This window comes from Rattus norvegicus, chromosome 9 (assembly GCF_021556685.1).
Source record: "Rattus norvegicus strain SHRSP/BbbUtx chromosome 9, alternate assembly SHRSP_T2T, whole genome shotgun sequence".
Lineage (NCBI taxonomy): Eukaryota > Metazoa > Chordata > Mammalia > Rodentia > Muridae > Rattus > Rattus norvegicus.
The window spans coordinates 129,484,434-129,511,703 of record NC_141542.1 but is presented as its reverse complement, the minus strand read 5'-3'; the positions used below and the strand labels follow the sequence as shown (position 1 = coordinate 129,511,703).

General features: G+C 40.1%; 1 pseudogene across 1 annotated transcript; it reads right to left on the bottom strand.

Annotated features, from left to right (window-relative positions):
- Positions 1 to 6,064: 6,064 nt before the first annotated feature.
- On the bottom strand, positions 6,065 to 17,001 carry Zfp950l9 (zinc finger protein 950 like 9; annotated as a pseudogene). The gene is given in 3 exon segments (NR_190588.1): positions 6,065 to 7,538; positions 8,289 to 8,415; positions 16,868 to 17,001. The product of NR_190588.1 is annotated as a zinc finger protein 950 like 9 (transcript).
- Between the last annotated feature and the right edge of the window lie 10,269 nt (positions 17,002 to 27,270).

Sequence of the window (27,270 nt, the reverse complement as noted above, 5' to 3'; positions counted from 1 at the left end):
TCTCTTGTTTCCACCAGGATCTCTATTTCTATTTTTCTTCCACAGCACTGAACGACTCATCCGCACTGTCATTTCCTTTGTTGAAGTTTATGTTTTTCCCTGTTGAACTACTCTAATAGGGTGCAGCATTCCTAGAGACTTCAATTTTCTAGCGTCACCTGGTGTCCTGGACACCTTAAGTAGGACACAACTGGAAGACAGTGCTGAGGGTGCCCCCTGGTGGCTTCTACTGAACCAATCTCATATAATGAGTTGATAAAAGTCTGAGAAAGGTGCTTTACTGTGTACAGTGAATTTCCTTTACATAAATGTTCATGTGTGATGCTTACTTTATTAGAAAAATTTATAATAGTTTTCATAAATACTTAGTTGTATATTCTATATAAATACATTAAAAATAAAAGATTTAAAGTAAAAATTAAATTTAAAAAATTTTCATGATTTTTAGTTTAAAAAGAAAAATTGTTTCTGGGTGAGTGAATCTTTGAAGCACACTTCAGTACCCTATTCCTAGTGTGATCAGGACGCTAGCTGGAGGACAGGATGTGCAAAATTGCTCAACTACATGCATTTTACATGACTGTCCTCCTACACAAACGGGAATATTCTTATCTGTAGTTTAGGTCCTAATTAAAGCATCTAGTTAACACACCCTCTTCTTCAAATAGGCCATAGAGCCCTTTGCCATCTCAAATAAATTTCACCTACCTTCTTAAGGAGGGGAGACAAAAATTCTTCTCCCTTTTTTTGGGAAGGGTTTTGTATTTTTATTCTTAATACAATTTCCCAGTATCACTATATCCATAATTTAGTTAATGTACTTAAATTTAATTTTCAGATAATGAACAAATTTATAGTAGATCAAGATGACTAGATGGGAGAATACGCATCATACTTCACAACAGTTTTCAAAAGCAGACTCTGTTAACTGTGAATGTGTGCATCTGTCAGCTGCTCTCCTAATTTGCTGATACAAAATTAATTGCTGAGCATACTCCAGAGAAATGATCTTTTTTTAAAAAAAAGATTTATTTCAGGTATCTAAGTACACAATAGCTATCTTCAGACACACCAAAAGAGGGCATCAGATCTCACTACAGATGGTTGTGAGCCACCATGTGGTTGCTGGGATATGAACTCAGAACCTCTGGAAGAGCAGTCAGTGGTCTTAACCACCAAGCCAACTGTCCAGCCCTGAGAAATGACAGTTTTTAATTTAATGTTTGCTAGTGCAAATTTCATGAAATGACAGTATAATGTGCTTCCTGTTAGTTAGATGGTCAAGAAGCAATACTGAGGAGCCACAACAACACAGTTGACTTAATCTATGCTCAATGCATGTAAAATTGTGTAGAAACAGCATAGAACCCAGACACATCTTCCTTACACTGTAAATCAGCTTAGATGTTTTACAATACTCGATAAAATGTTGATTCTAAGAGAACATATTTGAATTACTAGGGAATGATCTCTGCATGCATATCAAGAACCAGAATTCATTACCTGTTCATCATACAACATTACCAAAGAGAAGCGGCACAAGACTTCAGAGACCAATCACAGTTCAGGCTTCGCATGATGTAAAAGAACACAGGAGGGAAAGCTTTAAGGGAAACCCGTAGGACTTTTCTTTCCTTGCCCATGACTAACATAGCCAAAGGCACTTGTGTATTCTTCCTATGAACCTTTCAACCTCAGAGTATCTTGGAATTAGACATTTTGAAAACTAATAGTCTCATAACAGGGATCTCTCTGGAACTGCTTCAAAGTGTCAGCAGCAGATCCCATGTTCTGATGCTCTGTTGAATGGCAAGGAGGTGGACATGGAGGTTGGTCTGGAAAGACTGCCATGTGAATCATAAAGATACTCATCTCTACCCTGTCCAATATGTGTCTGTGTGTAAATAAATACTAGTGTTTAAATAAAATAAACACTGTGAGAAGCCAGAAGGAAGCACCTTGGAACCCCCTCTTACAGCTTTTCTCTCTGGCCAAGAATCATTGAATCTGTTAGAGCATCTCCTGGTGTCCTTGTCTGACTTGAGAGGGCCTTTATGGTGCTTTAAGCTCTAGTCCCTCTTGGTCATTTTGGTGCTTCTTATTGTCTCAAGTGAAATAGACTGCTTTAGAACCAAATATTATTTATTTTATATCCCTACAGTAATGTGCTTCCAGGAGCTAACAGAAGTGGAGGCACGGCTGTATTCTCCTAGTATATTCCTCAATATTGTCATCACCTTAGCAATTTCCCAAAGATTAGACAGTTAATTTGTAGCTCAGGGTTCCACATCCATGGATTTCTGCTTGAAAAACTTAGGCACAACACACACGTATAACTCAGCCTTCAAGAGGTAGAGGTAAGAGGATTTTCAAGTCAAAACTACCCTGAGCTACATATGAGATTCTATCTTAATACATCACTGTCCTCATGGGGAATAAAGAAATGGAAAGGAAAAGTAGATGTAGAAGGATATCAATGAAGACAAATGAAAGGAGAGAGGAGAAGGAGGAAAAGACTATTTAAAAGATGTGATTTCTGTACCAAACACGCAGAGATCTATCTGCTTGTTACAATTTCCTAATAATTCAAAATATTTTCTTAGAAGCAACATTGTATTGAATATTGTAAAATATCTAAATTGATTTATGGTGTAAGGAGGGGGTATCTGGGTCTTATGCTATTACTACACAATTATACATAGGAGACCTGGCCCTTCCTAGATGTAAAATTGATGAGGTGACCTGGAATAAAAATTCCAAGTATACAGAGAACTGACTGCATGCTGACTGTGACGACACCTTATGGAAATTGTCGAGGTGATAATCAGAATCTAAGGGGAGAGTCATTAATACAGACGAGTCTGGGCCATGTGTGGTTAGACAGGGTCAGTGTGAGGGAGATGTCATGGAGTCAAACAGTGATCACCAAGAGCCTTCCCGTCTTGTCTCTTCAGTAGCCTGCTCTATGACAAGAGTTGTCCAGAGAGAAAAAGGAGGCAGAATCCAGAATAATAACCTTCATTGCTCTCTGCTTTTTAACTTCTCTCTGAAGATATCTGTTGAAGGGCACCTACAGGAAGTACATTAAACACCATCTACCATAAACCTGACTGATCCCCCCTTCTGTGCACACCAAGTGCCCATTACTCACAGGCACAATAGTACATTTCAAAGGAAGACACAGGGGCAAGGTGGGATACACTTCTTCTGTTTGTCATGGGCCAGCCTATTTGTGGTTTGATGAAGCAAGATTTCTTCTTTTCAAAGCAATAAAACATTTTTTGCTGTGTGCTAAGAAGCAGAACTTTTCCTCAGTGTCTTCATTAACTTGAATTTAGATACAACCATGAATAGAATCCCCATGATGGCACAGTGGCTGTATAAGGACAAGTAGAGAAACCTCATTATCACATCTGACCTGTCTCACTAGTGATGCCCTCATCATGTTATGACGCAGCAAGAAGGCCCTAATCAGACACTGTTGCTGTGTTCTTTAAACCCCCAGTCTCCACAGTCAAGAGCCCAACAAACCTATTTTCTTTTAAAAAAAATTGACCAGGCTTTGGTCAGAAAATGAACTAGGATGGTAGTATCTTTTGTTTTGTTTTCTTGTCAACTTGAGTATGGAAACTTTAAGGGATGTAAATAGAGATTTAAAGGGTTTATTTAGGGCCAGTGAGATGTCTCAGTGGGTTGATGATCTGAGTTTTAGCGCAGAATAGATATGGAGGAAGGAGAGAACTAACATCTGACCTTGGTACACATTTTAATGTTACTTTATTTTCAAGAAACAGGTATCTAAATGCACTGAGACAGTTAGGAAACTCACCAAAGTAGATTAACATTGCTGTTACCGAGTTGCAGCTATACAGGGCCCAACCTCCTTAACACTTTATGGCGATGGAGGACTTTTATTATTCTTGTAAAATATACATGATATGAAAGCTAACATTTTTATCTAAGTTGATTAAGTTGATAGTTGATTGGCATGAAGTACATTCACTGTATTGTGGGATTATGATTCCCATGCATCACAATTCTTTTACCATTTCAAACTGAAATTCTATATTCAATAAATACCAGCTCTTCACTTCTCCCTCTCATAGCCCTTGGCAACCACCATGCTGCTTTCCATTGCTTCCATTTGTTGTCTCTAGGCTCCTTGTACAAATAACACCATATAGTATTTGTCTCTTGGCAACTGGGTTATTTCTTTTTGTGTAAATTCCTTGGGGCATCTATGTTCTGGCATGTGCCACAGCTTTTAGTCTTAATTATGTTCCATTTGTATACAGTGTGTTCATATATGTTTGCATGCATTTCTTGAACAATTGTTGACCTCAGGTAATATCTACCTTGTTTTTGAAGCTGGGTCTCTCACTTGAGATCAATAATTTAGGCTAAGCTGTCTTGACAATGAATCCCAGGGCACTAGCTCACCAGAGCTGGGTTTACTGGCAGAACATCACATGCCTGACTGGTGTTTTGCAGTTTTGTCATGTGCGTTTGTGTGACTGTGTGTGTTCCTAAAACCAGTATGGATCTAAAGCTTTCAAAAATGTCTTAACACTTAACACTTATTATACAGAATAATGGAATTATAGGGTTTTAATGCATTAAGTAATGGACTTTGATACTATTTCCCCCTTAATTTCTCTTGGGATTGAATTGAATCTGTAGATTGATTTTGGAAGTATGGCCATCCCATGAGTATGCAAGGTCTTTCCATCTTCTAGTGTCCTCTTTAATTTTACTTAGTATCTACAGAATTTTCATTACAGAGGTCTTTCACTTCCTTGGTCAGGTTTAATTCAAAAAATTTTTTGGGGGGAGGATATTTGACATGATTGATGTTGGCTTTGTCAAAAGCCTTACATGTCTATCGATTGATATGATTTCTATTCTATCAAAAACAAGAGATTTGTGAAATTTATAAAATTTATTGACATATTGAGCCAGTACTACATCTCTGGAATAAACCAGTTTGATCCTAGTAATTTTGTGATTTCTTATTGAAGAGTTTGCAGGCATTTTAAAAGAAATTTTGCATGTATTTATGTTGGAGATTGGTCTGTGTTTATCTGGTTTTAGTACTAGGCCAATACTAACTTCATAAAGAGTTTGGTAATGTAACCTTCCTTTGCTATTTAATAGCATGCTTTGAGAAGTATTTGTGTATTTCATTGAAAGACTGGTAATTTTTTTATTTGGTAAATATTTGATCACTACTTCACTTGTACTGCTTTCTACAAAGCTGCTCCATTTTTTTTTCTTTTCTTTTTTTTTTTTTTTTTAGATCTTCACGATTTACTTTTGGTAGGTTATATACATCCAGAAATCTATATACTTTATTTTAGAGTTTTCCACTTTCTTGAAATAAGTGATTTCTAAAATAAGACCTAATGATTTTTCTGAATTTCATTAATGTATGTAGTAACAACTCTCCTTACCCCCCAATCTATTTACGTTGAAGCTGTTCAACTTGATTATTTTTGTACTTGAGGATTTTATGAATACTATATATCATTTACATCCCTCTCTGTCCCACAATCAACATCGTCCCATTTCCTTCCCCAAATTCACTTTTTCCTAACCCCCTAACCCTAAACACCCCCAACCTAACCCTACCCACCCACTCCCTAACACTAACCCACACCACCCCCAACCCTTTAACCCTAACCCCTAACTTTCTAGCACTAACTGCACACCCAACCGCCCTATTCATAATCCCTACCCTTCTAACTCAGCTCGTTTCCAAAAGACTCCTGGCATTTACTTTGACCATGTTTTTGAATTGTTAGGTATTTATGCAGATTTCAAAACACAAACACTTTACCAAATTGAGCCCATTCATAAGGCTTTTCTCAAGGATGTTATTTTCTGCATTCACAGGGTTTCAGTGAATGCAAGGATGAATACTTTTATTATAGTGAGAACTATAGAAATGTGCAAAGGCTTCACCATATTCAGTACATTCATAGTTTCTCCCTAGTGTGGTAACTTTTATGCTGTTTGTGTTAATTTGGGTTTTAATGCTGTGAAAAGATACCATGACCAAGGCAACTCTTAGGAAGGACATTTAATTGGGGGGAGGGGAGGTATACAGATTCACAGGTTCAGTCTATTATCAAGGTGGAAGGAATGTCAGTGTCCAAGCAGACATGATGCTGGAGAGAGTTCTATATCTTGATCAGAAGGCAGCCAGAAGACTCTTCTGCCCTGGGCAGAGTTTAAGCATGGGGTCTCAAAGCCCATCCCCCCTCCACAGTGACATACTTCCTCAAAGGCCACATCTACTCCAAAAAGGCCATACCTCCTAACACTGCCACTTGCCATGGGCCAAGTATATTTAAACCACCGTACCTTTGAAGATCACAGTAAAGGCTTTACTACATTGGTTACATTCATAGGGTTACTCTTTAGTATGTATGTGTTCTTTTATGTAGTTGGAGGTGGCTTGATTGTGAAAATGCTTTACCATATTGACTACATTTGTAAGGTTTCTTTCCAGTATGAATTCTTTCATGTTGTCAAAGTTGATCATGAGAGGCAAGGAATTTACTAAATTACTTACATTCATAAGCTTTCACTGTAGTATGTGTTGCTTTATGTTTTCGGAGACTAGCATTACATACAAAGGCTTTACCACATTCATTACATTTGTAAGGTTTCTCTCCAGTATGTATTCTTTTATGTACTTGGAGATAACTTTGATATGCAAAGGCTTTACCACATTGATCACATTCATAGAGCTTCTCTCCAGTATGTATTCTTTTATGTACGTGGAGAGAACTACAACTTATAAAGGCTTTACCACATTGATTGCATTTGTAGGGTTTCTCTCCAGTATGAATTCTTTCATGTGTTTTAAGAGTACTGTGAAGTAAAAAGGCTTTACCACATTGATTACATTCATAGGGCTTCTCTCCAGTATGTCCTCTTTTATGTACTTGGAGATGACTACAACGTATAAAGGCTTTACCACATTGTTCACATTTGTAAGGTTTCTCTCCAGTATGTGTTATTCCATGCCTTTGGAGATGACTGGGTGGTGCAAAGGCTTTACCACATTGATTGCATTTGTAGGGTTTCTCTCCAGTATGAATTCTTTCATGTGTTTTAAGAGTACTGTGAAGTACAAAGGCTTTACCACATTGATTACATTCATATGGCTTCTCTCCACTGTATTCTTTTATGTACTTGGAGATAACTATGATATGCAAAGGCTTTACCACGCCGATCACATACATAGGGCTTCTCTCCAGTATGTATTCTTTTATGTACTTGGAGATGACTACAACGTATAAAGCCTTTACCACATTGATTACATTTGTAGGGTTTTTTTTCCTCCAGTATGAATTCTTTCAAGATTTTGAAGCTGAGAATCGTATGTAAAGGCTTTATCACGTGGCTTACATTCACAGAGTTTCTCTCCAGTATGTGTGCTTTTATGTCTTTGGAGATGACTATGTTGTGCAAAGGCTTTACCACACTGAGTATTTTCAGAGGGTTTCTCTCCAGTATGACATCTTTCATGCCTGCAAAGATAGATAGTTGGCACATGTGAAGGCTTTACCACATTCACTAAACTAATGAATCTAATAAATAGAAATTAATTTTATAATTTGGTCTAATTGTAAAGAAGAATCACATCTTAAGGTTGTATCACTTTGTTTACACTCATGGTTTCCCATTCACTATGGGTTGGTAAAAGTGTTATTACATGGCTCACATTTGTACCATCCTTTTTCTCTATGAGATTCCTCATATATTTGAAGAGAAATGGAAGAGCTCAGAGCTTTACCACATTGAGTACATTCATATGCTTTCCTTTATTGTGAAATAAACTACATTTGCATACCACATCAGCAAAGTGAATCAGGGCAAACAGAAAGGGATTTCCACAATCCTAGTATTCATAGGGATTTTCTGCTAGGTGAGTTTATGGATATATTCCCAATGAAGTTGGGAAACCAACTAATTATAAACTTGTATCACACTGAGAAAGTCTGCTCAAATGTGGACTGCTACATATATCTTAATTGTTCTGGGGGTGGTGACAATGTTCTTCAATAGTATGGTCTTCCCAATTGTAACCTAAAATACAGTACCAGAAAATGTATGATATATTATTGGAAATTAGGCAACATTTAAGTTACTATCTTCAGTGAACCTGACCTTTTCACCTCATTCTCCTTTATTCTCAATTGAAGTTACAGAAAAGCAACAGTAACAAAGGAACATTTGTTTCCTTATTTTAAAAACTGAACGAAAATTCACTGTCTTACCTATAGCAGTGAGGTTCCTGTAGGTCTCCTGCATCACATCTTTGTAGAGACTCTTCTGTGAAGGATCCAGCAAAGCCCATTCTTCTCGAGTGAAGTTTACATGTACATCATCATAGGTCAATGCATCCTGAAATATCCCATACATTAACAACAGAAACCATGATACAGATATCACTGTAAATGTATGTTTCTGATATTTCCCTCACTTATTTCTTGACCCAGATGTTCTAATGTAATTACCAAATCATCTTAGAAGAAAACTGAGTAATAAGGTTCACCTCTGTCATTTCTTTGCTCATTGAGTTGGATATAGCCTTGCAAAAGAAATGCTAATTAATGGAGAGAGAGAGAGAGAGAGAGAGGTGCGCAGTACTAAGCACACAGAGAAATTGTATGAACAATTACTAACGGCAAAAAATGTCAAGTGAGCGTACAGGCTCATGTCTTTAATCCAAGCACTGAGGAGGCAGAGGCAGGTATATCTGAGGTCTATCCAGTACAGCCAGAGGTACATATTAAGACCCTGTCTCCCCTATGAAAAATTAATCAAACAAACAAGAAAGATAGAAAGGACTCAGAGGTTTTTACTAGAGATCCTACAAAGAATTACATACACTGCAGTTCTGTATTCTTCTTCCAGAATCTTGAGGTGGCCCAGTTTAAACTGTAACAGTAATGAGATCTTCCTAAAAGGGAATGAATGTTTAAACAGATACAAACAGATAGCTCAAAATATTGGCAATGTAAATGTTGATCCTAAATAAGCAACATAGGACAGGAGCTGGTTCAGCAATGAAGAGCTCTTGCTGGTCTTTAAAATAATTGGCCTCAATTGCCAGTAGTTAGAAGGGAGCTTCACAACTATTGATTACTGCAAGTTCAGGAATTCTGAAGCCATTTTCTGACTACTATGGGGATTAGGCATACATGATGTGCATATTCATTCATACAGGCAAAATATACATATTCATGGCAATATAGCCAGGCAGTATGAATGTCATGAATACATGCCATCCTGAGAAACAGAATATGCTCTCTGTCAAATTTCAAAATTCATAACGTGGATGAAGATCAACACAGCAGCGTATGCTTGACATGTGCCAAAACTCACAGTCCAACCCATCAGCCAATAATATAAAAACGAACAAACAAACAAACAAACAAACAAACAAAGAAAAACCTGGGCATGATGGCCCACATTTAATCCTGGGACTCTGGAGCCAGAGGCAGGTGGACCATTTACGTTTGAGGCCGCATGTTCTAAACAGCTACTTTCAGGACAGCCAGGGCTACATAGAGAAACTTTGTCCTCAAAAACAAAAACAAAATTAAAATTATAAAAATCAGAAAGCAAGTTATATCTTTCCAACATACAAAGGAACAGAATACCCCTTCCCATTCCAGTAGAGAGGAATGTGTACATAGTGAGGGAAGATTGGACCAAAGCAAGAAACCCAGCAGGACAAACACAAAATCCCGCAGCTCTGTCTCAGACACAAGGAGCTTCAGATTCAAAAGGCTTAGATGGCCATATCCCTGCAACTTCTCATACATTTCTCTGTTTAGATCCTTGAACTCCCTATATGCAGCTCTCCATGACAGGTGTCTCATAACTTGGTATCTCTATATCTTGTGGTCTCAAATGCAACTCAGGCTTCATCCTCAGATTCATCCCATGCACTCTCACAGTGTCCTCCCTCACTGGGGATCTCACTCTGCAAAACAGAGATGGCTGGAACAGTGCTGAACTGAAACCACGGGGGAAGAAGCCATAACCTTACATTTTCCATCTTTCTTATTTCCAGAACTTGGGTGCCACGCTTGGACCAGTAGTAGCAGGTTTTATATGAAGTTCCTTCCTGGGTCTAGGAATGACTTTGCCAACTCCCCCTCCCATTAACTGAAGGCTTAGCAGGAGGGACTGTTTCCCTTAATTCACTTTCTTAGGCTTCCAATCCTGAGCAAAGTCCTTCTCTTTAATGGTGATAATCTCTTTGAAAATTCATGCCTGTGTCTCAGCATTTGGCTGCCATGTGTAACTTCCCAGGGCTGCTTTTCTCTAGAAACCACAGACTTTGCATTTATTTCTGCTTAACTTGTTTTTTTCTTGTAGTCCAGAATGAATTACTAGTAATAATCATCTAACAGATTCAATATTTCACCTGAGAAATATAGCTAATTGTTTTTTAATTCTGCCTTGTTCAATTTCTCAGAGCATGGGTGGAATAAGAAAGACTTGGGGTCAAAATACCACATAAATGACCTCCAGCTAAATTTTTCATGGAGTCTATTTTCCACTGAAATCCTATGACCTCAACTTCTGACTGCATTACTTGCATTGACTCCAGTCTTCCAGGTGCTACAACAACAGCTGTTTAAGCTCTGAATACAGCTTCCTATGCTTTTTGCAATCTCAAGCCCTGATATTTACCACTTTCCTCCAAAGGAGAACATTTCTAGTTTCTCTAGTTTCTGTCCAGCAACAAAATAACCTTTTTTTTTGTTCTAACTTGCTACTCTCCTACTTTGATTCAATTCTCTAACCAAAATCATCTCAGCAAATAAACAGGTTCACTTGTTTGGTCCAGTCACATGACAGCCATCAGTTCTGGAGCTTAGGATAGAAACTCAAGCTTCAAGAAAAGGCAAAAACCATGAACAATTATTGTTTCCTGCTTGGTCACTGTCTCATACTTACCCAGCTCTCTTACCCAGCCCTGGCCCACTTGCTCAGCGATCCTGCCACACTCAGTGTAGAGCATTCCCACAACAATCATCACAACACAATCTCTCACTGATACAGCATCCAGACATTTTGATGAGGGCATGCCCTCAAGTGAGAGCCCCTCAGATGATTGTAGGCTCTAAAATGTTCACAACTGAAGCTAACTAGGACAAAAAGGCAAAAATATATCAGAAAGTTTAAAAAACCCAAATCAAATGTGTTAACAATATCATTTAAGTAGCAAAAACCAACAAACCACACACACATACACACACACACACACACACACACACACACACACACACAGTCACACAGATTTGCCAAGAAATGAGGAGAGGCAAGCCTTTAGAAGAGGACACTAAAACTGTTTCCCAAATATCAAAACTTCAAGAAACTCATAACATAGTAAATTTTCAGAAGATAAAGGAGACAGAAAGACAGACAGAAAGTGTTTTAAACATGAACTACAAGAGTGTAATAACAAATTTATGAAATTACAGGCCAATACTCATCCTGTGTATTGTTTCTCATCTTTGCCAATAAATAAATAAATAAATTAATTAATTAATTAATAAATAAATAAATAAATAAATAAATGGGATTAGCTGTGGCAAAATCCCAGTGAATTGGGCATAGTGGCAGCCTAAGGAATGGGAAAATATTTTTTTTAAAGAAATCCATATCTTATAGAGGCCTAATATATAAAATACATAATGACCTCAAGAAATTAAACTTTCAAAGTAAAAAATTCAATTAAAAAATGGGGTAAAGGGGCGGGAGAGATGGCTCAGCGGTTAAGAGGACTGACTGCTCTTCCAGAGGTCCTCAGTTCAATTCCCAACAACCACATGGTGGCTCACAACCATCTGTAATGGAATCTGATGCCCTCTTTTGGCGTGTCTGAAGACAGCTACAGTGTACTCACTCACATTAAATAAATAAATCTTTAAAAAAAGGGGGGGTATAAATCTATACACAGAATTCTCAACGGAGCAGAGGAAAGCTGAGAAATACTTAAAGAAATCATTATCATCTCAGCCATCAAGGAAATGCAAATCAAAACTACTTTGAGAATCTATCTTACACATGTCAGAAGGGCTAAGATCAATACAAGTGACAAGTCATGCTGGTAAGGATATGGAGAATGGGTAACAACTTTCCATGCTTGTAGGGTGCAAACTAATACTGCCACTATGGAAATGAGCATTTCCTCAGAGTCCTGGTGCCTCAGAACCCTGAGAATCCATCTATCTCAAATCACAGCTATAAAGCTCTTGGCATCTATCTAAAAGGTGCTCCACCCTACCACGAGGCCATTTGCTCACCTATGCTATCTTCATAGCATATTTATTCACACTTGCCAGAACCTAGAAACAACGGAAAAGTACCTCAACTGAAGAATGGGTTGAAGGACCCTAGTTCTTACTGAAGCCTAAGAGCTGTCAGGAGGCTTGGCCTGGTGGAAAGTAGGTAGGTTATGGGGACCCTAAGGGCTTTTGCCAACTTTACATCAACTGCCTCTGGTGAAGATTAGGGCACGACCCAGCTTCAGGCCTCAGGCCAAGGCTAGGACAAGTTCCATTCTCCACCCACAGTTCTTGGGAGAAGCAGGGACATTCTTGAAAATCCTGCAAAATGTACTGAGAGTAGCCTGACCCTCTGCTCCCAGATGAAGAGCTCAAAGGCATGCCATATAAGTTTGAACTGTAAACCTGCTAATGTAACCTGTGCCTCTGAAAGTATAAAAACTGCTTGTCACAGCCATTGGGGTCACCTTCCAGTCCCGCACTACGAGGGGCTGATTGAAGGTTGACCCCGACACACCCGAAAATAAACTCTTGCCTTTGCATTAAACTCCATTCTCATGCCTCACTTGGGGGATCTCCTCGTAGTTAAGACTCACTTTGAGCCTTACGGGGTAAACAAAAAAACGTGGTGCATTTATCACTCAGCTGTTTAAAAAGATGCCATCATGAATTTACAGGCAAGTAAATGCAACTAAAGAAATCACACCCAGAATGACAAACATGGCATGCATTTACTTACAAGTGGATATTACCTATTAGGTAAATAATAATCAAACCCAGACAAGCTAGTTAAAGAGGTAGGCTCTAGGGAGGAAGCACAGATCTCTTTCTAGAGGGGAAATAGAATAATTTCTGTGAGTAGACCAGAGTACGATGGGAACAGGAGTAGGGAGGATCAGTTGAGGGGGATGCAGGGGAAAGTACAATGCAGGTAGAAACAGCTGGAATTAGGGGTTATTTGGGAGTTACTATAGAAATCCAGTACAATGACAACTTCCTGGATGACCAGGGTGACCCTAATGAAACTCCTAGTAATGGAGGATATGGAGTCTGAAGGGACCATCCTTTGACACTGAAAGAATAAAATATGGAGCCAAGAAGTCAGAAGTTTAAAAATGCTATCTCAGGGTTGGGGATTTAGCTCAGTGGTTAGAGCGCTTGCCTAGGAAGCGCAAGGCCCTGGGTTCGGTCCCCAGCTCCAAAAAAAAGAACCAAAAAAAAAAAAAAAAATGCTATCTCACTCCTAAGAAGCCCTAAATACCTCAAATTCCAGACCCTGCCCTCAACCTGAAAGTAAGTACTTAAGATAAGGCCCTTAGATATAAGATTCCCAAACTACCTTGAGAAGCAGGAAGCTTCTCCTAGGAACTAAAGGGAACAAAAAGTTCTGCAATCTTGAGAGACAGGAAGCTTCTAGTGATTTTCCAATGATACCACCCCTGCCCCCTTAGGCTGTGGTTTCTCCCTGTAAATACCCTTTCTCCCAGCCTCTTAGGGTTGAACTCCTGTGCCCCTATGTGGGATATGAGTCTCGACCCCCGTGCACCTAGCCTGTCATCAACAAACGAGCATTGATGTTATTTTCATATTTAGGCTAACATGAATACAACTGCAATGAACATGAGAATTCTGGTACTTCTTAAAACTAATTTCAAGTGCATGGAAACTATACTGAGAAGACTGCTGTGATCCATGGCAATTGTGTCATTTTTATGATAACTTAGTGTTGGTATCAGGAACCGGCTTTATGGTTGCAGGTTATCTCCAAACCCAGCAAAGGCAGTGATGTCACCCAGAGGTGACAGGGACCTGTGCATCTGTTGTCATATATTTCCAGTGTCCTCCTAGTCCAGCAGTCCCCCCAAATCTAACTCTTGGCTTTTCATCTTCACTACCCCCAGTGGAGACTGTTCGACTCACGCTGCTGGGTCGAGTACAAGGAACTAGATTCAAGGATCTTTTTCTCCTCCATCCTTGTTTCTCTCCTATCTGGTGTTAGGGGGTGAGACGAGGGTGGGGGGAGGGAGGCTGAGGAGGGGGATTAAGAGTGGGGAAAAAGAAACCACAAAGTAGCAAAGACCAGCAAAGATCCAGTTAGCTGGGTCTAAAATGCTAAAAGAGGATCTAGCCTAGGTAGATTTTACATTCCATGAATGCTGTCACCCTTAAGTTTGTTTTAGGTTTAGTTTCCAGGTTAATTTTTTTTTTCTTTTTCTTTTTTCCAGAGCTGGGGACCGAACCCAGGGCCTTGTGCTTGCTAGGCAAGCGCTCTACCACTGAGCTAAATCCCCAACCCCCAAGCTTTTTTTTTCTTAAGATTTATTTATTTTATTTATATGTTAGTACACCGTGGTTCCCTTCAGACACTTCAGAAGAGAGCATCCCATTAAAGATGGTTGTGAGCCACCAAGTGGTTGCTGAGAATAGGATCTCTGGAAGAGCAGTCAGTGCTCTCAACTGCTGAGCCATCTCCCCAGCCCATTTTTTTTCAGGTTAAGTTTTGAACAATTTAAATATAAACTGGAGGCTACAAGTCTGGCCACTTAGATAGGCCATTTACACAGCAAACATTTCCGGGATGTTTCTTAAGTACACCAGTGCCCTAAAACAGTAGGTTAGTGACAGCGTCCTAAGTGGAAGGTCTCAGAGGAAGAAAAACATAGGAAAAGGAGAAGGTAGAAAGTATAAAAGCTGGGGTGGGGGTGGGGGTGTCTTAAGCTAAGACATTAAGAAGAATGTCACCTTGTATATGGTTTACATGAGGGAAATGGAAAGAAACGGGAGACATCTATGAAGTCAGCAGAAAGATTAAATTACGAAGTTAGCAGAAACATCATATAGTGGGACACACTCAGGAAAAGTCTAATCAAACAGTGCTGCACAAGGAACTCAGTGTATTTCAAAAATATTCCTTACCAAGCCTATAGTGGCCTTGGTACCCATAGCCTCATAAGGTGGGAAGTGTTGTTGTAAAAATGTAAAAATAAAAGAGGGTATTGTTGGTCTTTTATCCCACTAGGTATCTTGGCGGAAACACATCCCAGCCGCAAACTTTCCTACATTCAAACCCACACATAAAGAACACAAAACACAATAATCTTAGATCCAATTGGTAAGGTGTAATTGCCGACTTAAACATACAAAGCCTGGTACCATCCATCCCTTAGGAACATTGATAACAACCTGTAAATACACAGAGCAGACTCTTAACATCACCTGCGATGGCTTCTAACCCTCTCCTCTCTCCTCTCTCTTCCTTTCTGTCCTGGTCTCCTTCTCTTCTTTCAAACTTCTCTCCTGCCCATCCTTCCTTCTCCTCCAATGACAGGCCTCCTTCTATCCTGTACCTGCCCCTCACCTCTACTTTACAAATTCAATGGGGAGGTGGTTCTGGTGAAGTCATCTGAGTTCTGAGTAGGTGACTAGGCAGCTGTCCTTGGGGCAGTGGAATTAGAATCAAAATACGAAAACTTCTGGGCAAACCACAACAGCAAGAGTTGTTTTCTCAGAATCTTAAGCAACCCCTCCCAAATGCCCTGACCCCAAGCATATTCCTGGTTTTAGTGGAGCTGTTTTATCTCTATACCCAGGGCTCCAGGGAAAGTTCCCAAGGACTAGGCCCTGGATGGTTACTGGCTCTGCCAAGCATGTCCCTGAGTCTCAGAAGGAGCTCAAACACTGGGACCTCAGGAAAAGGAGGGAAAGCGTAGCTTGATCAGGGCAGCACTCAATACAACAGTATTTTGTTGTTTTACCTTTTCTAATGGTTGTCACCAGATGTCATCTTGACCAAGTGGCGAACTATGCTTTTCTCAAGAAGAAAACTAAACCTTTATGGCACACCAGGCCTTACTGTTGACTGTGATCCTGTAATGCCCCACTGATCAGCTTGTTAGAGGCCTGCTCTTTGATATGGAGATGGGCCTAGTGGCTGGTTGCTAATCGGGGTCTGGTGCCATATTTCTGGACAATCCTGGTGAACAAACTTGTGTATCCTAGCATCCTAATCTCTAACAGGCCTGGTTAGCTTACTACTTACACGTGGGGTGTTTTGCAGGCAGTCCTCTCTCAGCTAAATTCTACTTGGTGTGCCTTGCTATCTCCTAACCTTTAGCAAATCCCTTACATCATCAATTCCACTCTTACATTACAGCTTGATACTGGATTGCTACCCAGCACATGAGATGCCTTCCACAACCTCAACAAAATAACTCCAAATGGATCTTACACCTTAATGTTAAATGCTAACAACAGAACTTGTAGAAACTAGGCTTCTGAGTTTGGGATCACGCCAAGGATCTTTCCATACACAAGTCAAATGCTCTGCACAATTGCAGCCCCTACAGGGAAGTTATTCAGAAACTGCCTCTGGGTCCAGTGAGTGGCTAAAACCTCACAGGTAGCCGGTGATTCCCACTCAGCCCCCGGAAAGACCCACCACACCAGCTCCCACTGCTCAGTCCCCCCACCCCCTCCTCCGCCGCCACCCGCCCGCCCGCCCGGCCCCCCGGCCTCCTGCCCTTTGTGTGCCGTGACCCTGTGCTCACCATGTCGCAACTTTGGAGCTTGCCTGAGCATGCCTCACAGAATCCAACCGCAGGACTCAGAGCACAGCAGCCAGGACCATTGAAAACTGCTTAGCTACTAAGGGAATCCTGCAACAAGGCACCCGGAAAAGCCCGCCTTCTCTTCTGATTGACAGGTCCACTGAACTCTGATTGGCCAGTAGTCTTGAGTGACTTTAGCACCTCCTTAAGAGTTAGAGTGAGCTGAAGATACAGTCAGCATACACAGTTCTCAGCCCAAGCTTCAATTCCAGAGCCAGATCTTTTCCGGATCTACAGGGATTTGCATTTCAGTAGCCTGTCCTCCAATAGCTACTCATCTGTCTCCCCGCCCAGCCCCAGGAAGGACCCACATGGCCACCTACCACTGCTCAGCCGCTTGCTCCTCCCTTTTGTGGGCGGTGACCCTGTGCTCACCCGGTCCTCACTTCAACCTGCACTCAGCTCACAACACTCAGTAGGCTCTTTCCTTTCTTCCTCCTTGAATAAAGGTATGCAGCTTGCATAACCCCTGGTACTCAACTTGCAGTGGAGTTCTTAATCTGTCCCACGAGTGGAAGGGTGCCCAAGACAGTAACAACTAAAGAGAGATTTGACGAAACAAGAGTTTTCTTTTGTGGCTGTTGGGATTCAGACCCAACAAGTGGCTGACCTTCATATATTTAACACACCAAAGCTGTCTGGGCCTCCAGGCTCTCCCAGCACTCCTCAGTCCCCACCTGTAACAGGGCGTGACTGGCATACCCCACCTTGTACCTTGAACTTTCCAGCGCAGGGGCCGAGTTTTCCCTTCCCCAGAAGCTCTTCCTATATCATCCAGAAATTTTGTACTCTTTGTCTTTCTGTTTCTCTCTCACCCCCTCCCTGCCTACTGCATTTTTCTTTCCCTGCTTCCCTTGCTTGCTCTTTCTCCCCACCCCTGCTCATTATCCTCACTCCCCATATCGACTTTACTGACCTCTCTGGGACTAGTGAACTCTGTATCCTTGGGATCAGTGAGCCCACTAGAGAATAGCCCCCAATAAACAATGTCATTTGGCTTGGGTGGAATCCTTCCTGCTGGGTTTAGGTAAACTTCAGCTAGTTTTCACTGTTAGGTATGGGAACCCTGGGAGACAAACCTCGAGGAACACTAGTGTTAGCCAGCACATCCTCTTCAGTGGGAAGGTGAACACACATTCACACACAGAACTGTTTTAGTAAAGGTTCTCTAGATGAACAGAACTGATAGGATGAATCTCTGCATGTTGAAAGCAGATTTATTAGAATTTTCACATCGTTTAGTCCAATGATGGCTAACGTGGCATGTATAGGGGTGGGGAAACCTATATGTGAACATAGCCAGACTCCTTCAGTAAAATCCCAGGCTTCTTTTCTTGAAGGAAATCATTGCTTTGGAAATGACTCCTATCCTCTCCTTGCCTGCCACAGGGGGAAATCTTTCTCATTTCTTCTGTCTTGTCTTACATGATGGCTATTCCTTGTATTCAAACTGACTACATGTGGAATTAACTAAAACTGAAAGAGTTTAGGTACTGTGGGGGGATTTCTCTTAATTATAGCTTTTGAAACGTGAAAACCCTTCTTTAATCTAGATTTTTTGAGTTGTTAAGATCCACCTTTACTCTAGGCCACAGCTTTTGGTGGCAGCCTACATATATAAAGAACACTGAAGATGGTAGCTCATTCTCTTTGTCTACTTACCTTACCTCTGGCTAGCAAGTTCTTTCTTGCCTTTTCTCCTTTCTTTCTTTCTTTCTTTCCTTTTTCTGGCATTAAAAAGCCTACTGCTTTGAAACTCTGGTATATACTGCTATACCATCATCCGCGGACAACTGATTTCCCTTTGAAAAACAGCTCTGGGCCTGCTATTAGGCCTTAGGAGAAACTGAACATTTGACAATGGGACACCAAGTTACCATGTGACCTGAACTGCCCACCATGAGCTGGGTGTTATCAGACTCTCCAAGTGAGAAAGTAGGACATGGACAGCAACGGTCTATTATCAAATAAAAGTGGTATATATTTGATTGGGCCTGAGCAAATTACATGAAGAAGTTGCCCAAAAGCCTATGGTTTCTACTCTTGTTACAATGCCATCTGCTGCTAAGCATGCACCTATAGCCTTATGGGGGTGTTCTCTATGATTGGCTGACTGAAGAAGACTAGGACCTGGTTTACTGCCGCCTCTGCATGTTATGCAGGCACCATCTGGAAGTGGACAACTGCACCATTACAACCCCTTTCCGGAACAACCCTGAAAGATACAGGTGAAGGAAGATCTTCACAGTGGAGCGAACTTCGGGCAGTACACCTGGTATTACAGTTTGTGCCAAAAAAGAAATGGCCAAATGTACATGATTGTTCACTGACACATGGGCTGTAGCCAATGGTTTGGCTGGATGGTCAGGGACTTGGAAAGATCACATTTGGAAAATTGGTGAGAAAGACATCTGGAGAAGTATGTGGATGGATCTCTCCAAATGGGCAAAGATATTTGTGTGCCATGTAAATGCTCACCAGAGGGTGATTTCAGCTGAGGAGGAATTCAATAATCAACTAGATAAGATGACATGTTCTGTGGACAGTCAGACTCTTTTACCTGCCAATCCTCTCATTGGTCAATGGGGACAGGAACCAAGTGGACATGGTGGCCAAGATGGAGGTTATGCTTGGACTCAACAACACGGACTTCCATTCACCAAGGCTGACCTGGCTACAGCTGCTGCTGAATGCCAGATCTGCCAACAGCAGAGACCAACACTGAGCCCCAGATATAACACCGTTCCTCAAGGTGACCAGCCATCAACCTGGTGGCTGGTTGACTACACTGGACCACTTCCTCCATGGAAAGGACAATGTTTTCTTCCTACTGGAGTAGATACTTATTCTGGCTATGAATTTGTCTTTCCTGCACATAATGCTTCTACCAAAACCAGCATCCATGGACTTCTAGAATGGCTTATTTAGTGGCATGGTATTCCACACGGTATTGCTTTTGACCAAGGAACTCATTTCAAGGCACTGGTGTACTTATAAAATAATTCTCGGAAAGTATTTGCTGTGTAAATGTCTGTCTAAGTGGCTACACTTGTGGTCCCTAGTCCATATTTAAATTGTTCAAAACTTAACCTGGGGCCTGAACCTAAAAGGGACTTAAGTTTGACAGCATAGGAGGAAAATAAAATCTACTCTCAGCCAGCTCTTATTTGAGTATTAGCCAGAGCTGAATGTATGCTGTCATTAAAGAGATTTCTCTTAATCTTTCAATAGTGTGTGCAGTGATTTAAAAGATCTTACCAGGGGTTGGGGATTTAGCTCAGTGGTAGAGCGCTTGCCTAGGAAGCGCAAGGCCCTGGGTTCAGTCCCCAGCTCCGAAAAAAAGAACCAAAAAAAAAAAAAAAGATCTTACCAAATGTTTTATAGTCATAGATTCCCCTCTGTATGAGTTCTTTCAGGAATTCAAAGACTACTGAGATATGCAAAGGCTTTAACAGACTGACCATACACTAAAGGTTTTACTCCTGTGTGAAGATCCTAGGAAACTTTAACACATTGACTGTGTTTATGGAATTACTCTGCAGTTTGACTTTTTCTCATATTTTGTATGACTACTGTTACATGCAAAGGCCTTACTATGTTTTTTACATTGATATATTTTCTCTCTGGTACATGTATTTGTAGATAATTGTGCTGTGAGAAGTGCTGGAGTCCATCTCTGGTAGAGTTCTGGAACCTGAGGATAGATATATGGTCTGGCAAAAGTAAAAACTTTTGAGTAGCTCTTGACTTTCAACCAAGTGGCACTGAATAGCTTGACCCACCTGTCTTTATACAGTCTTTCTACACTGCTCCCATGAGCAGTGATATCATTGGTTGTTCTGCTTAAATGAAATCAAAACATCAGCATCCTAAAAGCCACATCATTGTAAAAGCCCCCAGTAGTTTTTCTTCCCCCTTCCCATCTCCTGATAGGTCAATTACTCCCTAACTTCATTTTGCACTACAAAGCACAATTTCAACAAGCCAAAAATGAATATCCAGCCAGAAATATCCTGTGGACATGAGCACATACCCAGCTGGCAGCTGGTTATTGAGTTATGCAAGGTGAGACAGATTAAACATTTGTGGGTATAAGTCCATTCATCAAATAGCATCCCTTTGTCATAATACTTTCTTAATTGCACATAGAGATGTGCTCATTGTACCAAGCAGTGTTTCCTGATAAGCACCTATCAATTGGATACCATCTTTGTAAGAACCATTTTTAAGTTTCTATTGATCAGCCATAGCTTCTTCATTTTAAGTCTCTGTTTATTGGCCATAGCTTCCTCAGAACACTTATGCAAGCAGGACCCACTGCTCTCTACAACTGCCACAGGCTTACTCAGTGTGACTGTAGCTATTTTTCTAGGGACATGATTATGTGTCGCCTTGTCCTTGTCCTTGTGATTATGTCCTCTTGTCTCTACATGTGCACTGTGGCACTCACATGTGTGCAGGTAGGTACATACACCCACACAAGTCAATAAATATTTTAAAGTTATTTTATTTTGAAATATTTAACTCAAAAATATTAATAAATAAATTTATTGATTTAGCTACATGGTACCAAAAGCACATATAATACTGTATTCATTCAGTAATATTAATTTTTCTACTTCGGTTTCCAGTTTTGTATTAACTTTTCATGTGACTATTGACTATACATATTTTTATAATTCCTACTGTCAATGATGAGCCTCTTATAAGCATTCTAAAGTACATGGCTTTTGGTTCTGACCTATTGAAGGCTGTGACCATACCAAATAGAAAACAAGTTCAAACCACAAGCTTCCATTGATTGGGAAATGAGTCAAATCATAAGCTTCTCCCTTATGATTGACTAAGAAAGATGTTTTTTCATTGATTCTATCATAACCTTCAGAATTTGAACAATTACCACTTTCTTTTTTTTAAAATATTTTATTTATTATATATGAGTACATTGTAGCTGTCTTCAGACACACCAGAAGAGGGCATTGGATCTCATTACAGATGGTTGTGAGCCACCATGTGGTTGTTGGGATTTGAACTCAGGACCTCAGGAAGAACAGTTGGTGCTCTTAACCACTGAGCCATCTCTCCAGCCCCAATTACCACTTTCTTAATTGATGCTTAAAGTCAGTGTACAGTGACTATCAACAGTTCCTACATATGGTCGTTATACTGATTTATTAACCCTTTCTTAAGTGGATTTCCTTGTTTTGGTTTAAAATGATTTCTCAAGTGGCCTCTGTTAGCACCCTAAACTGACATTATTGAAGGTGTTTCCAGAAAGACCTATTCTCAAAGCTATTTGGTGTCTACTAATGGACTTAGTGCAGTTCTTTCTGTTTAGACACACTGTACCCCTGATCTTAAAGAAAACAAAAACAAAAACAAACCTGCATTAAAACCTTGCCCTTGGTAAGCCACTGAGCTGATGTGCAGCAGGGCAGGGCAGAATATGATAGGGGTGAATGGAATTACTCCTCTGCCCTCTGAAGGTTTGCTAGAATAAAATGATTAAAATAAATTAAATGGAAAAAAAGTGTGTTAATGCATTATTGTCCTTAAGCACAGCCCAACATGGTTCAGAAGCTTTTGGCCCTACTTGTTCTAGGGGAAATGAAATACAGAAAATGTCAGGAAACAGCATGCTGGCGGATTTTCTTGTTGTTGTTGAGCTTTTTTGTTTTTTAGAACAAATAGTAAAAATCATTTAGGGAAAGTTGCAGGCTTGAAAAGTATACAATAATTTGGGATAAAATGTATTTTGCTCTGCAAACTTAGTGGGTAATAAATATTGTGTCCAATCTTTGAGAACCTCCCACCTGAGTCTCCATTACTATATCTGATGCAAATCTGACAGAGGCTGAGGTCAGTTAGAGGGACACCGGTTGCACTGTGCCTGTCTTCTAGCTCTTAATTGCTAAATCACAACCTGTATTTTTTTTTTACAGCATCTGTTGTTTGTGATAGTCCTTACCAGGTAATGTGATACAATTTTAAAACATGTGTTCCTTTCTTCAAGAGAAGCATTTTTGGGGCTGGGGAGAAGGCTCAGTGGTTAAGAGCACAGACTACCATTGAAGAGGACCAAGGCCTGGTTCCCAGCATCCACATTGGAAGGTTCACAGCTGCTTCTAAGTCCAGCTCCAGGGGACCAGACGCTTCTAGTCTCTGAGGGTGCCTCTCACTCCCACACATACTAAAAATAAATATTAAAAAAAAGAAAAAGCGGGCTGGAGAGATGGCTCAGCGGCTAAGAGCACCTGACTACTCTTCCAGAGATCCTGAGTTCAATTCCCAGCAACCACATGGTGGCTCACAACCATCTGTAAAGAGTTCTGATGCCCTCTTCTGGTTTATCTGAAGACAGCTACAGTGTACTTATATATAATAAAATGAATAAATCTTTAAAAAAAGAACAGGAAAAGCAGGTGTCAGCTTGCCTTAATAGTCCATTTCATGTAATTTTGTTTTTAAAAACAGATAAAAAGGTGGGTTGGATATTAGCAATGGTCAGAGTTAGCAAGACCAAGTGAAAAGGGTGTCATTGAAACAACCCAAAAAGTTAACTGCTAGAGTTGTCTTAGTCTCAATCTCTCATCATTCCTAATGATGTGTGTGTGTGGGGGGGGGGATCGTGTTTACCAGTGCACACTTACTGTTGTCCCTTATCCTGCATAGGCTCTGTAATAACACTAACACCAGTGACAGAAATAGTAACTAATGTTTACTTGGTGTCCACTAGGTGACAGGGCCTGCACAGTCTTACACATTTCACCCCTAGTTTTACAGTAATCCCAAATGGTATGTGCTATTTAGTCAGTTTTACAGTTGAAGGTTCTAAGATGCTGTCTAGCACTCCATTGGTGTGGGACTCAGAGCTGGAATCTGTGTCGCTCAGTATTGAATGCTTAGTGTTGTGTTGTTTACAGCTTCTTCTGTCTTGAGGAGGCTCGCCATCCTAGGGGTAATAAACTGATATTTGTTACACAAAACTTCAGTCTAAATATCTAAAGAAGCATTGAGCATATATTCTTATGCCAGCATGAATTGAAACATCTCTAGACAGCCAAAGATGACACAAAAATTTAGTGAAGAAAAAAAATCCTTGCATGTTGCAGGCCGCCACTACTGCAGGCATCTCTCTCTCTCTCTCTCTCTCTCTCTCTCTCTCTCTCTCTCTCTGTGTATGTGTGTGTGTGTGTGTGTGTGTTCATGTAATATGTACCCTAGCCTCAGGGACATACCTTAAAAAAAAAGACATTTGAGGACAAAGGAAGCATCTAATGCTGACTTCTTGTGAAAGTACATGTGGTTAATCAACCAGATAGGCTTAAAATTTCATTCTGTAAAGTTTTATAAAGGAAAGTAAACTAAGTACTGCCTGGGAGTTAGTGCTGTGCAGAGCACTCAGGCTTCTCTGATTCTGCCTTCTTCTCAGCACCTCACAGCCAACAGCTGCCTCTATTACACCAAGTCACTCAAAGGAGTTTCCTTTGAGATTTCAAGATACCTCAGAAAAGACCTTGGTAGACATTTTAATGTTACTTTATTTTCACGATACAAATATCTAAATGCACTGAGACCATTAAGAAACTCACCAACGTAGATTAACATTGCTGTTACCGAGTTGCAGCTATACAGGGCCCAAACTCCTTATCACTTTATGGCGATGGAGGACTTTTATTATTCTTGTAAAATATACATAATATGAAAGCTAACATTTTTATCTAAGTTGATTAAGTTGATAGTTGATTGGCATGAAGTACATTCACTGTATTGTAGGATTATGATTCCCATGCATCACAATTCTTTTACCATTTCAAACTGAAATTCTATATTCAATAAATACCAGCTCTTCACTTCTCCCTCTCACAGCCCTCGGCAACCACCATGCTGCTTTCCATTGCTTCCAATTTGTTGTCTCTAGGCTCCTTGTACAAATAACATCATATAGTAATTGTCTCTTGGCAACTGGGTTATTTCTTTTTGTGTAAATTCCTTGGGGCATCTATGTTCTGGCATGTGCCACAGCTTTTAGTCTGAATTATGTTCCATTTGTATATAGTATGTGCATATATGTTTGCATGCATCTCTTGAACAATTGTTGACCTCAGGTAATATCTACCTTGTTTTTGAAGCTGGGTCTCTCACTTGAGATCAATAATTTAGGCTAAGCTGTCTTGACAATGAATGCCAGGCACCACCTCACCAGAGCTGGTTTTACTGGCAGAACATATATATATGCCTCAGTGGTATTTTGCAGTTTTGTCATGTGCATTTGTGTGACTCTGTGCGTTCCTAAATCCAGCTTGGATCTAAAGCTTTCAAAAATGTCTTAATACTTATTATACAGAATAATGGGATTATAGGGTGTTCATGCATTATGTAATGTATTTTGACAATATTCCCCCTTAATTTCTCTTGGGATTGCATTGAATCTGTAGATTGATTATGGAAGTATGGCCATCCCATGAGCATGCAAGGTCTTTCCGTCTTCTAGTGTCCTCTTTAATTTTATTCAGTATTTATAAAATTTTCATTATAGAGGTCTTTCACTTCCTTGGTCAGGTTTAATTCAAGAGAATTGGGGGGGGGGCGCTTGGACTTTTAAGTTGTTTTGAATGGGATTATTCCCCAGATTTCTTTCCATATTTATTTTTACTGGTTGATAAGGCTCCTGCTTGACATATATATTATTATGGTGAGATGTGTTTCTTATATTCTGAGTTTCTAAGGCATATTTGACATGATTGAAATGTTATTTCTGTTCTATCAAAAAACAACAGATTAGTGAAATTTATAGTTTGACATATTGAGCCACACTACATCTCTGGAATAAACCAGTTTGATCATGGTAATTTTGTGATATATTATTGAAGAGTTTGCAGGTATTTTTAAGGAAACTTTGCATATATTTATGTTGGAGATTGGACTGTGTTTACCTGGTTTTAGTACTAGGGTAATACTAACTTCATAAAGAGTTTGGTAATGTAACCTTCTTTGCTATTTAAAAGCATAGTTTGAGAAGCATTTGTGTATTTCATTGAAGGTCTGGTAATTTTTTTATTTGGTAAATATTTGATCACTACTTCACTTGTACTGCTTTCTACAAAGCTGCTCAATTTTTTTTTTTTTTTTAGATCTTCACGATTTAGTTTTCGTAGGTTATATACATCCAGAAATCTACGTACTTTAGAGTTTTCCCACTTTATTGGAATAAATGATTTCTAAGATAAGACCTAATGATTTTTCTGAATTTCATTAATGTATGTAGTAACAACTCTCCTTACCCCCCCCCCATCTATTTACATTGAAGCTTTTCAACTTGTTTTCGTATTTGAGGATTTTACTATATATCATTTTCATCCCTCCCTGTCCCACAACCAACCTCCCATTTCCTTCCCCAAATTCACTTTTTCCTAACCCCCTAAATCTAAACACCAACCTAACCCTACCCGTCCACTCCCTAACCCTAACCCACACCGCCCCCCAACACTTTAACCCTAACCCCTAACTTTCTAGTGAAGAGTTAAAATAAAAACTTCATAAAAACTGCAAAAGAACAGCAGATAAGGGGACAGGACAGAGCAGGCCTGAGATGTGCCCTGACAAGCCTAAAAACAAGGTCAAGGGATTGTTCCAGGAACTAGCAGCCACCATCTCAGCTGAGTCGGGGCCATCCGGGACGGACAACTCCCTGCTCTACAGATAAAGATAAGACACTCTCCTACATTGAGAACACTCCAGCCCGCACGTACTGCTTACAGATGAGACCTTGTACCCATTTCCCTTGCTGATAACCACGCTGAATCCCCTTGCCTTCCCCCATAAAAAGCCTTAAATTTCGAGTCTTGGGGTCGATTCCTCTGTCTCCTGCGTGACACACGTTTTGGCCCGAGATCTCGTTAATAAACGCTACCTCTTGCTGTTACATCAAGACCAGCTACTCGCGTTTCCTGGGGAACTCCATCCCGCGACTAGAGAGGCTCCCCAAATTTTGGGGCGGCTCTTTCACTAGCACTAAAGGCACACCCAACCACCCTAAACATAATCCCTACCCTTCTAACTCAGCTTGTTTCCAATAGACTCCTGGCATTTACTTTGACCCTGTTTTTGAATTGTTAGGTATTTATGCAGATTTCAAGACACAAAGACTTTGCCACAGAGCCCAGGGTTTCAGTGAATGGAAGTATGAATACTTTTGTTATAGTGAGAGTTATACAAATGTGCAAAGGCTTGACCATATTTAGTACATTCACAGTTTTTCTCTAGTGTGGTATATTTTATGCTGTTTGTCTTAATTTGGGTTTTAATGCTGTGAAAAGATACCATGACCAAGGCAACTCTTA